The sequence below is a fragment of the Lemur catta genome, chromosome 3 (assembly GCF_020740605.2).
Source record: "Lemur catta isolate mLemCat1 chromosome 3, mLemCat1.pri, whole genome shotgun sequence".
NCBI lineage: Eukaryota > Metazoa > Chordata > Mammalia > Primates > Lemuridae > Lemur > Lemur catta.
The window spans coordinates 84352519-84369142 of NC_059130.1; the positions used below are offsets into that span (position 1 = coordinate 84352519).

General features: G+C 41.3%; 1 long non-coding RNA gene across 1 annotated transcript in view; it reads left to right on the forward strand.

Annotated features, from left to right (window-relative positions):
* LOC123634715 overlaps positions 1 to 5540 on the forward strand; it is a 78139-nt gene extending 72599 nt beyond the window's left edge. The window contains exon 4 of the long non-coding RNA XR_006733991.1: positions 5486 to 5540. This is a non-coding gene — a long non-coding RNA (uncharacterized LOC123634715). The remainder of the gene's footprint in view (positions 1 to 5485) is intronic.
* The last annotated feature ends 11084 nt before the right edge of the window (positions 5541 to 16624 follow it).

Sequence of the window (16624 nt, forward strand, 5' to 3'; positions counted from 1 at the left end):
TGCACAACTTCTCTGATTCCACAGCTGTGACACTCCACCTGGCAGGGAGCTCTGCTGTGGAGACAGAGCTCGCTTGGGGACCGCAGCCAGGAACACAGAGACCTCACTGCCTTGGCCCGGCAAAGAACACCTTCCTCTGATTCTAGGCAATGCACAAGAGAGGACCTGCATTATTTCAAAGCCAATGTTTTTCAGGCGTTGGACAATTTAATGGTGGAGTTCATTCCCCCTTCCATTTGGCCTGGGTCATTTTGATCTGTCAAGTAGTCTTGGGGCCAGAAGGACTGCCAGATTGGGTAATTTTCTCAGAAAAGAGCTATAAAGATGAGGGTTTCAGATGTGCTTTCAGCATGAATCACAAGTTGCAGGCACCAGGGCCAGTGTGGAGAACATGTCCACCAGTGGGGGTGAGGTGAAGCAAAGTGGGGCTTATGTGTGACATCCTTGGGGCCACCAGATTTCAAAGGAGAGTTCTCCACCTGTGGACTTTCAGTGTTTTTTAAAGGTATTTCCATAACCCTTTAGATTGAATTCACATTATTGCTCATTCAATAAAGAATTATTGGGCCTTGAAACAGACAGATATGGTCCTGGGAACATGGACGTGGAAAGTGACTCCATACAGTGTGATGAAGACTGTGGGGAGAAAAGCACAGAGAGGTACGGGGTGCTGCAGAAAAGGCCGTTGATCTAGACATCATGGGGTGGTGGGGTTGGAGGTGCCAGGAGTCAGGGACACCTTGTCAGAGGAATTTGTCACATAGCCGAGATCTAAGGGGTGAGCAGAAACTAGCTAGTTGAAGAAGGGAGAGGAAGAGTAATCCGTGGGGAGGAAATAATACCTGCAAAACCCAGGAGGTGAGGGAGCATGACTTGTTTGGGGAACAAGCACCATTTCTGAGTGGGACTAGGCTACAGGTAAAGACGGGGTGAAGGTGAGTGAGAGATGAGGGAGCTCACCTCCTGCTTTTCCCCTCTTCCCTTTACTCCAACTCATGTCCAGGCGAGGATTCCAAGGAAAAAATGTGCTCGAGAATATATATAACAAGTGGGAAATTCCTTACACACATAGATTTGGAAATCCTTCAAGTTCTGATGGGACTTCCAAAGCCACCCATTCGAACCTATATTGCTTGGTCCTGTCACTCATTCTCTGTTTCTGTGTCTGTCTACCCCAGTGGTCTGAGCCCATTCATTCATTCATTCATTCACTCATTCACAAAACAACCCTTGAGTACCAATGTGACTTTGACATTTTAAGGAATTTCAATTTCAACCTGAAGTCGAGAAGGCCACATCAGAAGTTTGTAAAGAAAGGACAGAGTCAGTTGACAGGAATTACTTGGCAATATGAGAGAAAATGGACTGGAGAAGGTGAGCCCAAAGGCAGAAAAACCATTTTGAGAGTAATTTCAATAGTCCAAGGTAGAAAATATGGCTGTATAAACCAGAGCATTGATGATGGGGATGGACAGGGAGGAGCATTCTGGAGAGATTGCTAAAGGGGGGTATACAATAACCTCTGTCAGATGGACCTGTTGCTTCTTCATTAATCAGGGCAGTGGCCGCCATCCCTGGCTGCACATTAGAATCTCCTAAGGAGAATCAGGCTCAGAGCAATGGAATCAAAATCATTGAGGGCAGGGCCCTGGTTCCCAGGTGAATCTTTTTGTGTAGCCTTGGTTGAGAATGATCATCCGTCCTCTAGGCCTTTGTTCTCTGGACTGGGCAAGATCTGACACTTATTTATACCAGGAAAGCTAGGAAGAACAGCGTGTACTGTTATGTGGATGAAAGGGTGCAGTGTGTTAGTAGATACCTAGAAAGAGTTGTCTATACTTGGAATTATCATATAATTTATAATCCAGACCAGGGCACTGTAACTGGACAGAACACTGGACATGAGTTATAGGTGCTGGCTGGTGACCCAGACAAATGGCAACCCTGTCTATACTTTGTCACCAATTCCACTCCTCACATTCTTTCTAGAACCTTCCTCCCAATAAGGCTTTCACCCCATTATTCACAAAAACTTTTCTTGTCCAGGTCACCAATTTCTACCTGGTTAAATCTGATGGTCATTTGTCCACATTGTATTTGGCCCAACAGTTGACACAGTTGATCATTTCATAGTGGACGTGGCCACACGCCACACTCCCCTGGTCTTCCTCCCAGCTCGCCAGCTGCCCTTGCCTGTGCTGGATCCTCATAACCCTCTGCCCTCTTAATATCAGAGTGCACCTGCGTCCAGCCCGGGCCCATCTCCTCTGTCCCTGCCCAGCCCTTGCTGTTGTCATCCAGTCCCACGGGTTGAAATGCTACTGTTACACTGACAAGTCCCAAATTTATGTTTCTAGCCCTGGACCTCTTCTGTGAACTCCAGACTCTTCTTCCTAATTGCCACCAATGTGGCATCTCGCCTGGATGACAAAGGAACCTCACGCCTCCCCTTCCACACTGAACTCCTGGAGTCCCGGCGCCTGCGCTAGATTTGTTTCCCTCCCAGGCTTCCCCACCAAAACAAACAATAGCCCCTTTCATCTAGCTGCTCAGACCACAGCGCTTGTTGCCTCTCTGTGTCTTCTCTTTCCCTTAAATGCCACATTTAATCTGTCAGCAAGTGCTTTCAAAATACATCCGGAATCTGCCCACCTTCTATCCCACAGCAGCTGCCAGTCCACCCTGGTGTCTTAAGTCAGGTCAGGCTACTGTGACAAAGTACCATAGACGGGGAGGCTTAGAAACAACAGAAATTTCTCAGAGCTCTGGAGGCTAGAAGTCCAAGATCAGAGTGGTAGCGTGGTCAGGTTCTGGTGAGGGTTCCCTTCCCGGTTGCAGACAGCCAACTTCTTGTATCCTCACATGGAGTGAGAGAGCTCTCTGGGGTCCCTTATTTAAGAGTTCTAATCCTATTCACTGGGGCTCCATCCTATGATCTAATCACCTCCCAAAGGTGCTGCCTACTAATACCATCACATTGGGGGTTAGGATTTCAACATAGGAATTTGGGAGGGGGTACAAAAACACTGAGGCCATCGCACTGTGGCTGACCATGATTTCCTCTAACTTGGATCGCAGACACTGCTGCTGCCACTGGGCCTTGGTGCTGGATGCTCCATCTGTCTGAATGGCTCACACCCGGGTGTCAGTCTGCTCACTGTCTTACTGCCTTTGGACCTGTGCCCCAGGTCTCCTCCTGTTAGAGGTCTAGGAGGAACTCCTTAACATACCATGTCAGCCCCAGCACACAATGTATTCTTTATTCCCTTTTATGCTTTCTATTTCCCTGTAGTATTTTTCACCACTTGATGTACTTTGTATTATACTAATTTTATTATTTGTCTCCCACTCATTTAAATATAAGCACCACAGGGACAGAGATTTATTTTTCTGCATCCATAGTGCTTACAAGAGTATCTTAAATATGATAGATGCTTAATAAATATCTGATGAATAAGTAAATTGAAGTATTGGAGTTGGAGTGAAGGCTGCAGTCTGGTTTTCAGGAGAACAGCATCTTAAAGCTCTCCTAGGGGCCCACCAGGGGAAGCCAGGGACAACAGAAGTGGATCCCCCATGCAGATGTGTCAGGGGGGTTCAGTTCAGCAAACATTTATTGAGTGCTTATTCTATGTCAGGAGCTGCTTCTGACCTGGAGGAACTCACATGCTACCAAGAGACATGTAGGAATATAGACCATGATATTAAGCAGAATCAGGTGTGCACAAAAAAGAAGTGTAAGCATGTGGATAGAAGCAGAAAGGGAGGGGATATTCATCCTGAGGACAGGGGCTTACAGGGACACTTCCACAGAGACATGGCATTATGTTGCCTTTGTATCAGACGAGGAGAATGCCAATGGAGGGAGAATGGACTAAAGGGTACCACGTGGAAATAGAAAAGAATAGGATGTATCTGGCCAGTGGGGAGGAAACAATCATGATTGCATCATGAAGCCAGTGGGCAGGTTTAGTGAGATACAAATACAGACAGGTGGTTGAAAGCCAGACCATTTGGTGGAGGGGCAGTGCCATGCTGGAGAATTCGGTTATTTGTCAGTAGGCCACCCATGGCATTTTGGAGACCTTAAGTGATAATGATGTAACTGACTTCATAGTATAATAACTCAGCCTGAAAAATTGGAGAGACCAGCAATTTTGAGATCAGTTAGGAGGCTATTTCTCACATGAGAGATCAGGGACTTAGGTGAGGAATGAACATGTGCTTGCCCATTTTCTTTGTTCTCCACCTTCCTAAATCCTTACCATTCTTTAGGTCTGCTACTTCTTACAGGAGGGCTTCCTGAGCTCCCCAAGATTCCTTTTGAGCCTCTTGTCTGTTCATTTGTTCATTCACTTAGCCTACAAATATTGATTAAACATCTACTCTTTTCTATGACTGTGCCACTGTACTGAGAATGCAATGATCAACAAAATAGACATGATTATGCTAAGGGCTAGAAAGGAAAAGAATAGAGGGAAATAAGGAAATAAATAACAAGAGAATTTAATTCATTTCAGGGTCAGGGTACTCCTCTCTGAGGAAGTTGCATTTGGATTCTTTGAAAGAAGAGCAGGAGCTGACCAGGGGAAAGAGAGGAGACGACTGTCCCAGGCAGAAGCGATACGTGTGCAAAGGCACTGCGGTGGGAAGAATCTTGTCTGTCTCCCTTGCTAGAATGTGGGCACTGTACCCTTAGTATCCTGCAGAGTAGCTGGGGCATACATGCTTAAAAATATTTATTTAATGAATGAATCAAGGCATGAGCCAAGTGCAAATATGATTGGCTATTTAACAGACACCCCAGAATCTGCCCTCCTAAGTCCAGTGTGGTTTTATTATACTGTAGCTGGGGTTTAACTGAATTATCGATCTGGGCAATAACAATAGTCATACCTATTCTTGGATACAACCTGGCAATAAAGGAAAGAAATCTAGGGTGTGTGTGTGTGTGTGTGTGTGTGTGTGTGTGTGTGTGTGTACAATAGAACTATAGATTTACTTGGTTAATTATAATATTAGTTCTCATTCATATTCTTGTATTGCAAAAATAATTCTTCCTGAGAATCAGAGATTAAGAGAGTGTCAGAGCTAGAAAGTGCTCTGAAAAAATAAACTCACACCTAAACAGGCTCAGTGTCTTGTCTGTGGTTGGATTGCTGGTTATGCAAAAATAGTGGGGCAGGGATATTGGAGGTAAGAGGAAGTTTTCAAAGCCCGAACAATAGTTCCTCAATTCTCAAAAGGCAGAGGAAGAACTCTAATAAGGGGAGTGTTTTGTTGGTGGTAAATTTTTAAACAAAAAAAAAAACAAAACCAAGTTCTGGATTTGGGCCTAAAAAAAAGGAACTAAAAAGGAACTGCTTTTTCAAATATAGCCTTTCCGGCTCTGTGGAATAACAGAAAACCCACATGAATCTATTTACTTCAGAGAGCTGTAAAGATTTTACATAGGAATTTTCATTAGTCTTTACTTTTTCTCCAGGGCCCAAGTGACCACCTGGTAATTACTTCACCAGCAGAGCGACTCCTACAGCGAGCAGCCTACTATGTTCTTCTAGAGATTACTCTTGCAGTGTTGAATCTAAGAACTCTTTTCCTGACCCAAAGGTTTTCTTTTAGAAATTTTATAGGTATAGATTTTAGTTTTTTGTTTTTTTTTTGAGACAGAGTCTCACTCTGTTTCCCAGGCTAGAGTGCCATGGCATCAGCCTAGCTCACAGCAACCTCAAACTCCTGGGCTCAAGTGATCCTCCTGCCTCAGCCTCCAGAGTAGCTGGGACTATAGGCATGTGCCACCATGCCCAGCTAATTTTTTCTATATATATTTTTAGTTGTCCATATAATTTCTTTCTATTTTTAGTAGAGATGAGGTCTCATTCTTGCCCAGGCTGGTCTTGAACTCCTGAGCTCAAATGATCCACCCGCCTCGGCCTCCCTGAGTGCTAGGATTACAGGCGTGAGCCACTGCACTGGGCCTAGATTTTACATTTGTGTCTATGATCCATTTTGAGCTAATTGTTTTAAATAGTGCAAAGTATGGATTGAAGTTTTTTTTTTGTTTTTGCAAATGCATATCCAATTTTTCCCTGTATCATTTGTTGAACATATTAATGTTCTTACCTGAATAGCCTTTGCACTTTTGTTGACAATCATACACACACAGACTCCATCACACTATCTCTGTGCTAATACTACTGTTGTGCTTAATGTGGATTTATAGGAAGTCTTGCAATCAGTTGTCCAACTTTTAATAAAGTTGTCCAACCTTATTCTTCTTTTTAAAAGTTATTTTGGCTAATCTAGATCTCTTGCATTTCTGTATGAATTTTATAAGTAATTTGCCAATTTATTTAAAAATTTCTTCTGGGACTTTGATTGACATTACATTGAGTCTATACATCAAAATTTGGGAAGAATTGACTCTAAACAATATTGAGTTATCTAATGTATAATTACAATAATCTTTCCATTTATTTAGATCTTCTTTAACACTCTCAGCAATGTTTTGTAGTTTTCAGTGCAGAGGTAATTCATAGATTTTTCATATAATCCTAAATATTCAATATTTTGATGCTATTGGAAATAATGAAAAAAATTAATTTCTGATTTTCCTTTGCTAGTACATAGAAATACAATTGATCTTTGTATTAGTGATCTTGCATCCTACAGCCTTGCTAAACTAACTTACTCCTGTTAGCTTTATTTTTTTGCAGAATTTATTGGATTTTCTACATAGATGATCATGTCATTTGTGAATGAAATCAGTTTAACTCTTCCTTGCTAAACTTGATGTCTTTATTTCTTTTTCTTGTCTGGAAACTCTCTCAAGTGAGTAAACCAGGGCAAACATGGGACTCAACTTGTTTGTTTCTCACATATCAGTGAATACTATCCTTTTTCACCTAATGCTCAGTGCCTTAAAGACCATTGTTTCATATTTGTAGTCTGTTTTTTGGAGGTATACATCAGGAGGGTAAATCCAGTTCCTGTTATTACATCTTGACCAGAAGCAGATGTTTTCCCCATTTGTATTAAAGATATAGGCAAAAGAGGAGATTTTAAAAATAATCTTTAGACCTTTGGTCAAACTCATAGCTACTGCCCAAAGAGCTTTGTGAGCACATCGTGCTTAATTTCTCATGGGAGCAGATTAAGTGTGAAGAGATGTGTTATAAAGGGACCACAGAGGCCAAAGGATCTAAATTATCATCCAGATCAACAGTGGTAGCAACAAAGCAGTTCCTTGCAGGTATGTAGCCCTTCATGGTAAATAGAATGCTTTGCTTTTATGAGCTCAGTTGGGCCTCACAGCATCACTAGAAAATGATGAGTATATAGGGGTAGGGCGGGTATTGGTTTGGAAATGGAGGTTCAGAAAAGTAAAGTGAATTTCCTGGAATGTGAACCTAAAGAGAAGAGATAGAGGAGCTGCTACTTGAACCCAGGGCTGTCTGACTCCTTGTCCAACTCTTTCTTTTCCCCCTAAGACTTAATTTTTTAGAGTAATTTAGGTTCACAGCAAAATTGAGAGAAAGGTACAGAGATTGCCATGTACTTCCTGTCCCCACACATGCATAGCCACCCCTAAATGAACATCTCTCATCACAGTGGTAAATTTGTTATAATTGATGGACCCACACTGACACATCATAATCATCCAAAATTCATTGTTTGCATTAGGATTCATTCTAGGTGCTCACATTTTATGGGTTTGAACAAATGTATACAGACATGTATCCACCATTATAGTATCATACAGAGTAGTTTCATTGCCCTACAATTCCTCTGTGCTTCATCTATTCATCCCTCCCCAGGTCCCAACCCCTGGCCTTTTTACTGTCTCTATAGTTTTGCTAATACCATACTGTCTTGAATGTAGTCGCTTTAAAGTAAGTCTCAAGCTAAGGCAGTGTCAGTCTTTCAACTTTGTTTCTCTCCTTCAACATTGTGCTGGCATTCTGCATCTTTTCCCTCTCCATATAAGATTTAGAATCAGTTCATCAAGATCCACAAAATAATTTGGGATTTGGATTGGGATTGCATTGAATCTACAGATCAAGTTGGGAAGAATTGACACCTTGACAAGATTGAGTCTTTTTCATTAATTTTGTAGTTTTCCTCATATGGATCTTTTATATATTTTATTAGATTTATACCTAAGTATCTCATTTTGGAGGTTACTAATGTAAATGGTATTGTGATTTTAATTTCAATTCCATTTGTTCATTGCCGTTGTATAGGAAAGTGATTAACTTTTGCATGTTAATCTTATATTTTGCAAACTTACTACAATTGCTTATTAGTTCCAGGTTTTTTTTTTTTTTTTTTTTTTTTTGGTCAATTCTTCTAGATTTTCTACGTAGACAATTGTATTGTCTGTGAACAAAAACACTTTTATTTCTTCCTTCCCAATCTGTCACCTTTTCTTTTCTTTTCTTATTTTATTGTATTAGCTAGGACTTCTCGAATGATGTTGAAAGGAATGGTGAGAAGAGACATCCTTGCCTTGCTTATGATCTTAGTAGGAAAACTTCTCATTTCTCACTATTAGGTATGAGATTGGCTGTAGGTTTTTTGTAAATACCTTCTATCAAGTTGAAGAGGCTCTCCTATATTACTATTATACTGAGAATTTTTGTCATGAATGGGTATTGGGGTTCATCAAATTCTTTTTATGCATCTATTGACTCAATCATGTAATTTTTCTTTTTTAGTGTATGGATATGGTGGATAACATTAATTGATATTTGAATGTTGAATCAGCCTTGCATTCCTGGGATAAATCTCACTTGGTCATAGCATATAATTCTTTTTTCAAATTGTTGGATTCCATTTGCTAATATTTTGTTGAACATTTTTGCATCTATGTTCCTGAAAGATATTGGTCTATAGTTTTCTTTTCTTGTAATCTTTGTCTAGTTTGATATTTCACTCTTTTCTTGAAAAATAAAAACGTACTTATTGTGAAACATTTGAAACATATACTAAAGTAGCCAGAATTATATAATGAATCCTCATGTACTCATCATTCAGCTTTAATAGTTGTCAACTCACAGACATTCTTTCTTCATCTATATCCCCATCTACTTACTTCTACTCCATATTAATAAATCTCAGCTATAAGATAATTTAACAGGTAAACATGTACTCCAAAAGATGAAGATAATTTTAAAAATACATAATCATAATACCAGTTCGCACCCCAAATTAGTAATAATCCCTTAATATCATCAATTGTCCGGTCTACTTAGAAATTTCCAATAGTCTCATAAATGTCATAATTTTTAAATAGTTTATTTGAATCAGAATCCGAATAAGTTTCACACATTATAATTGGTCTCTCTTAGTGTATGTGTTTCTTCCCCATCTCTTTTATCCCCCCTTGCAATTTATTTATTGAAAAAACCAGGTTGTTTTACTGTAGTGTCTCCCAGTTTGGATTTTGTTAATTGTACCTCTGTTTAACATGTACAGTTTAACATGTTCCTCTGTCTTCTGTAGTTCCTAAAGATTGGTAGTTGTAACTAGAGGCTTGACCAAATTGAAGTTTAATTTGTTTTTTTAAATTTTGACAAGACAACTTCAGAGGTGGTGTTGTGTTCCTCCTCTGTAGGCAGATAATCTCTATGTGTCTTGGTTTTTGTGATGTTAGCAGTCATCGATGCTTAAAGCCCAGCTCTATCAATGCATTCTGGATCGCAAAATGAGGATATTTTAATTCTATCATCTGTCTGGGACTCATTCTCATAGACTCTGCTTAATTTAGAGAGAATCAAAATCTGAAACTTTAACTTAGATCATCTTGATTTCGGTTAAATAATGTGAATACAAATATTAGAACAAACTTGAACAGCCTTGCATTAATATGACACAACACTTCACTATTTACAAAATGACTTGAGTTATATTAGCTTACCTGTTTGTAAGTAACCCTGAAGGTAGGATGGATGTGTGTTAGACTGGCACAAAAATGGCCCCTCAATGAATCATGTCTTCCTGAGATCATGTTCCTTTTTCCCCTGTGACTTTGCCTTCCTCCCATCAAGAGGCAGAGTCTCTTTTCCACTCCGGATTCTGGGCTGACCTTGTAACTTGCTTTGACTAAGAGAATTTGGAGGAATTGATGCTCTGTGAGGTTGTGCTGTAAGAGACCACACAGTTTCTGCTTTTGCTATTTTGGAACACCGTTGTCACCTAAAGAGGCCCAGTCTTGCTCCTTGAATATAAAAGACCCTATAGAAAAGCAGAAGCTCGAAGTCCCAGCTGTATCAGTTGAATGCAGATCCCAACTGATCCACCAGATGGATGCTGCCCATAAGGGGAAAGATCCGCAGAACTGCCCAACCAACCCACAGAATTGTGAGAAATAGATTGTTGATATTTTAAGTCACTAAGATTGGAGGTGATTTGTTGTGCAGCAAAGGCTCATGAAATAGAGGGAAGTTACTCACATTTTACAGATGAGAAAACTAAGTCCCAGATAGGGGAGCAATCCAAACTAGAAAACTATGAAACTAGATTAGAATTTTGGAATTTTGACTCTTAATCCAGTGTTCTTGCCATCGGTATGGTTCTTTATCATTCCCTAATTCACTGGCTGTTTTAATTTAAACTCTCTACCAGCCTAAAGCAACCTCTGAGGGTTCCTGACCCCTCGAGAAACCTTGTGAACTGAGCTGCATTTAATAACTCAACAATCAGCTGGTGCCCTAGAAGCTTCCTTAAGGGAAATAGAAACTGAAAATCTTTAGTCAAGTTTCAACCTGGGCTGTATTTTGAATCCTTATTGTCACTCAGACTTTGAGAAAATAAACTTGAAATTCTAAAATTGGAGGTGAATACAAAGAAAAGACTTGCAATATGCATAGGTTAAGGGCTTAAAAAATGTGGAAAATACTCAAGCATAACAACCGTTCTCTGTGTAAGTCAAGTGAAGTGTTGACTGATTCTATCAATTTGTAAGTCCAAACAACTTCCAGATGGTTCAAATAATAGTAAAGTATCTTATATTTGATTAGTGCCTTTTAGTTTACAAAACATTTTCACATCTGTGTCCTCATTCCAACCTCACCATGGAGCCTGTCAGGAAGGTAGGCTAGCGGTTCGTTTGTTCCATTTCCTGGTTGAGGAAACTGAGTTCTAGGAAGAAGAAGTGACTTGCACAAAGCCAACAACTAAGCGAGTAGAGGAGCCAAGATTAAACCAAATCTTCTGACTTCATGGTCAATAATTTTTCTACTCCATCACCCTTATTTTTGCCCATAGAGTTTCCTTAAGAGCATCCTCTATTCATTTCCACTTTAAGAACAATGAAAGGAGCAACTATTATGTGGCAAGCAGAGATGACAGGGACTCAAAAAAAGAGGCACTCACAGTCTGGCAGAGCACTAGATCTGGATACAAGTCCTTATGATAATAATGATGATTAAGGTTAATCGAGTGCTGTGTGTCTAGCACTGTTCTGAAAGTCTCATGTATCTTATTTCATTCTCAAAACAGTTCTGTAAGGTCTGAGCTGCTAGTATCCTCATTTTACAGATGAAACAATGGGAGCACCAAGACATTGTAAGTAAGTAGCTTCCTAAAGAAAACAACTTGCAAGTGGTAGAGCTGGGATGGCAAGTCTTACAGTAGAGGAAAGTGTAAAGTGAACAGAAACAAAGAAAAGAGATTCCTGGTTTTCCAGGAAAAATCTGAGAAGCCTTCATTGAAGATAGTGAACATGGATGAGGACACGAAGGTGCTTGGGTTTGTCGGGAGCCATGGGTGACGTGATGGGCAGGTGACACATTAGAGGATGGCCTGGTCATGGAAGCACAAACAGTTCAGTGCGGGGAAGCTTACTGTGAGAGTGTGACTGCAGCCAGAGAGACGTAAACACACAGCTACAAAGACAATGGCAACTCAAATGCTTATATACTAATTCCAGTGGGTGGTTTTGGTGATCACCAGTCCTTTTCACCTCGGCACAGCAGAGCTCTCAGCCAAGGAGAGCAAGGCTGAGGTGTTCGTCTCGTTCAGTTTCGGCTGTGTTCATTAGCCTGCTTCTGTTTCCTTCAGCCAACTCTCATTTGTGATGTTTACGCCACAGTTTCGTGCTAGTCCACGCCCGACAGGCCACTTCTCAAGTATCAGTGCTAATTATCATTATTATTGAGAATTTTAATTAGCATAATTACAACCAACATGCATTTCTGATTAATAGTAATTAACAGTAATTTCTAAGTTTCATTATTATAACTGAGATTTAATTATTTAATTAATACAACAATTAATAATAACTTATATTTATATGGGACTTGATAGTTTGCAAAGTGGTTTCAAATATAAAATCCCATTTGATCATCCCCGAAACTCCAAGTAGTAGGCAGGGTGTGGGTTATTACCCCCATTTTATAGACAAGGAGGCTTAGGAGAGGGAGGTGCTGGCACTAGCCCAGTTTCCTGCCTCCCAGGCTGGTTCTCTGTCTTCCTCCATCTCTCCATCTGCAGTTGCTCAGAGTTTCAGCCCAAGGTGCAGACTTCCTTCCTCCGTGGCACGTCTCGTTCATCGTTCTAGCTAAGGGAGGTAGCATGAGATTAAAAAAAGAGCACAGGCTATGGATCCAACTTGAGTTTCAATTCTATTCTGCTGTGTACGAGGTGGGTGACTTAGAAAATCACTTACCCTCTCTGAGTCACAGTTTTTCCTTCTGTAAAAAGAATATAAGCCCGGGTGCTATGGCTCACACCTGTAATCCTAGGAAAGTTGGGAGGCCGAGGTTGGAAGATTGCTTGAGGTCAGGATTTTGACACCAGCCTGAGCAAGAGCAAGACCCATCTCTATAAAAAATAGAAAAATTAACTGGCGGTGGTGGTGTGCGCCTGTAGTCCCAGCTACTCAGGAGGCTGAGTTGGGAGGATCACTTGAGCCCAGGAGTTTAAGGTTGCAGTGAGCTATGATGACATCATTTCACTCTAGCCTGGGGAACAGAACAAGATCCTTTCCCGAAAAAAAGAAAAAGAAAAAAAAAAAAAGGAAATGATGTTATTTACTTTGCATAGTTGTAGGAAATGTGGAGATTGTATATTTAAAGTGGCACTAAAGAGATGGAAGCCATGATTATTACGTTTCTTTCAGATCCTAACTACTAGTGCCCATGACGTGTGTCTCTTGTGTGACTAACTGCCCTCAATTTAATGCTCACAAATGCAACGGGAGAGCCTTGGTGATAGGAAGCAAGAAAACGGGCTATCTTTTGGGCTAAGAGCAATCTTGGAGACTGGCCGTGATTTTTTCAAATACCCACGCCTGTTCTGTGGATGTTTCGTGTCTGACAGATTGTCAGTCTCTTTCCCAGGCACTCCTGGGCTGGGAAAAAAGTTAAGACCATGAAGATCCTTATGAGTGAGTGAGCTTTGGTGTGTAATTCTGCCTTGTAAAAGGGAACAAAACCACCATGTATCAGCATCTATGTGTATGATTCAGGCATTTTGCATATCTTATTCAATTCACAAAAAGAAACGTGAAAAAAGTATTGTTCTTCCCATTTCACATATGAAGAAACAGGCTGATAAATAAAGGATTTCCCCAACATTAAAAAAGGCACATGAATGGCACCGCTGGACTTTGAACACAGGTTTCTCTGGCTCACAAAGGTGGTGCTCTTCTTAACACACCACCTAAGAAAACTTCCTGCCCTGCACTCGCTCTCTAAGTCCAGGGCTTTCTCTGCTAGGAGAGGCTGAATCTCTGGATACCTAGAGTAGAGAGCTGGGAATGACCTCTTATCTCCCTGTTCTCGCCTGCCCTGTGTAACTCAGTCCCAGCCACCTCTCCCGTGGACTTTTCCCTCTTCTGAGCTTTTCCAGATGCTGGTGAAGTGGCTGAGTGTAGATACTGGTTTGATGGCATCTAACAGGGCTTGGTCTTGCCCAGCACCTGATAGACACTTCTGCTCTTTTGAAGTAGTCCTGTAGACACTGATGGCAGTGGAATTTGATCCTTTGGCTTCCTTTTATCTTTGGTAAAACAGATGGAACTAGTAACTTCAACAGATAATCCGGTATTCCTGCCATATGTCTCGGGACTGTTCCTTTGAGGTCAGTGGTCCTCAGCCTCCTTCACTGGCAAATGTACCACTATTAGTTATTAGGGTGAGCATTTACTGAGTGCCTGCTAAATGCTAAGCAAGGTGCTGGTCGCTTCGTATAACTAACCTCTAATGCTCTCACTATTCTGCAAGGTAGCTATCAGTATTACAATCTAACACTTAAATAATGGAGACTGGAGAAGTTAACTAACTGCTCAAGGTAACATAGTGCAACACATCATTAGCCTCGTTTTCCTTTCTTCTCTCTCTCTTCCTGATTCTTTCCCCGTAATGTATCTGTAGGGCTGTGTCCTTGGCCCTGTTCTCCTCTCCCTTGACAGTTTCCCCTGTATCACACTTTCTCCTGACCTCTGCCCTCACCTCTGTATGATGACTTTTCAAATGGCAGTTCCAACACTGGCCCCTCCTCCTTGCCCAGGAAAGGCCATCTAGAAGTTAGTATCTTAACTAAACCCATCATTTGTCTTCCCCCTTAAACCTGTTCATGCTCTTTCACCTTTTGTTTATTTATTTGTATTTGTTATGAATTTATGGGGTGCAAGTGTGACTTTGTTACATTGATATATTGCATACTGCTGAAGGCAGGGTCTTTCTGTTGATGGTACTCCCATGCTCTAGGCACTCAGGTTCAAAGTCTTGGTATTCTTTCGGGCAGACTCTCCTTTTTACTTATCTATCCTGACACTCAGTCATGAAATCTGGCCCTTTTCCTCTATTTTCTTGACTGGAGTCCTATTCAGGCTGTCATTTTCTCACACCTCGCTGATTGCAGCAGCTTTCTGCAAATGTCACAGTTGTCATTTTCCCTTTTCTTCTCCTTCTTATATCCTGTGCAAGATTGTGCCTCTGAAGCACCTCTCTGAATCAGAAGCCACTGGTGACCCAACACCCTCTACGATCTAGCCCTTTTCCAACCTAATTCCTCACGATTCCCCTGCACGTACCATTTGTGCCAATGAACTGAGCAACTCACGCTTCCAGAGTATGTGCTCAATTCTGTCCCTTGAGCACACACAGGGGAGAGAGGGTACAGTTGTCAGGAAACTACCAGGAAGTCAGAATGCCCATGTGGCAGAGGGGAAAGCATTTGGGGGTCACATAAACCTGAGTTGGTCTTAGCTTTGTCCCCTATGTGATTGGCCATGTGATCCTGGGAAGGTTTTTTTGCTTTCTGAATCTCAGTGTAATAAAGGTAAAAGTATCTCGCCGAAGGCTTCCGAGAATTTGTGAAAAAGCATTGTGCAGAATCAGGTATGCAGTGGGCCCTCCTTAAGAGTTGGCTCTATGGGTAAGTCTCGTGGTTGTGATGATAGAGGAGGATGGGTGCTGCAGGTGTGGAGGAAGAGAGTGGCGATATGATGATGCTAGAAGGATACGCAGAAGTCAAATTATGGAGAGCACCCGTAAGTCATTTGGACTTTATTATCTCGTGAATAAGCAGCTGCTGAGAGTTTATAGGCTGGCTCATGTGGTCATACCTGTGTTTTAAGAAGGTCATCCTGGCACTGGAGTGGAGGGGAAGGGCTGGGTAGCAGGCTGTTCAAACAGTCCTGGACAGAGATGTGAGGGCCAGGGCAGAGCTTGTGACATGCTGCTGGAGAAGAAGGCACAGGCTGGAAGCATTCTAGGGATGCCCATCACCTGGCTCACTGCCTGATGGCATGTGTGGTTTAGAAGGATGGTGCCACAGTTCCTAGTTTGGGGAAATTTGTAGCTGATGGGCCATAAACAAAGTGTTGGCCAACAGAGTCTTCCCATAATAGACCTACAGCTTTTCCCTAAGGATGGTGATTCTTCCCCAGAGCCCTAGTTTCTTGAAGGAGTGCCATCTGAGACACTGCAGCAGGGCAGAACTCAGCCAAATGAAAGAAAATTTTGGTTTTCTTTGTTAATCAGTATTTCACAGCATGAGAAAGTTCAGCAGAAACCAATTATAATTCAATATCACTGAACTGGGTGAAATGAAAAAATAAGCAGAAACCAGGTGGTGTCAGCACGGAATGAATTCAGGAGAACAATGTTTATATCTGTTTTAAAAAACCAAAAAGAGTCCAACATTTGAATCCAGGGTAAATTAACTCAATTCCTGTTTCCTTAGTTAAATTCTGTCAATCTGAGTGCTAAAAAAAATAGCCTAAAATATTTGAGTTTGTCTGCCTATCGGCTCTTCACAAACATATTCTTATTTCAAAAGACAGATTTTGCTTTAAATATAGAAAGTTTCAAAATCATGGCGTACTAGGGTTAGGAGAGATAAAATAATAATGTTTTTTTTCTAAGCCTTTTCACTTGCAGTCTCAATCTCGTTATCATGAAAGTAGACAAAGCAGGAATTATTACTCTCATTTTGCACACAATAAAACTGATCCACAGAGAGATTAGGGGCCTTGTCCAAGGCCACACAGCTTGACAATGGTGGATCCCAGGATTTCTGGGTTATAACCACATTGCTTTGGTTCCCATCAAGGCCGAGGAATAAGGCAGCAGTCACAGGCAACAGGGAGTGGCTAAGAATGGGAATTAAAGAC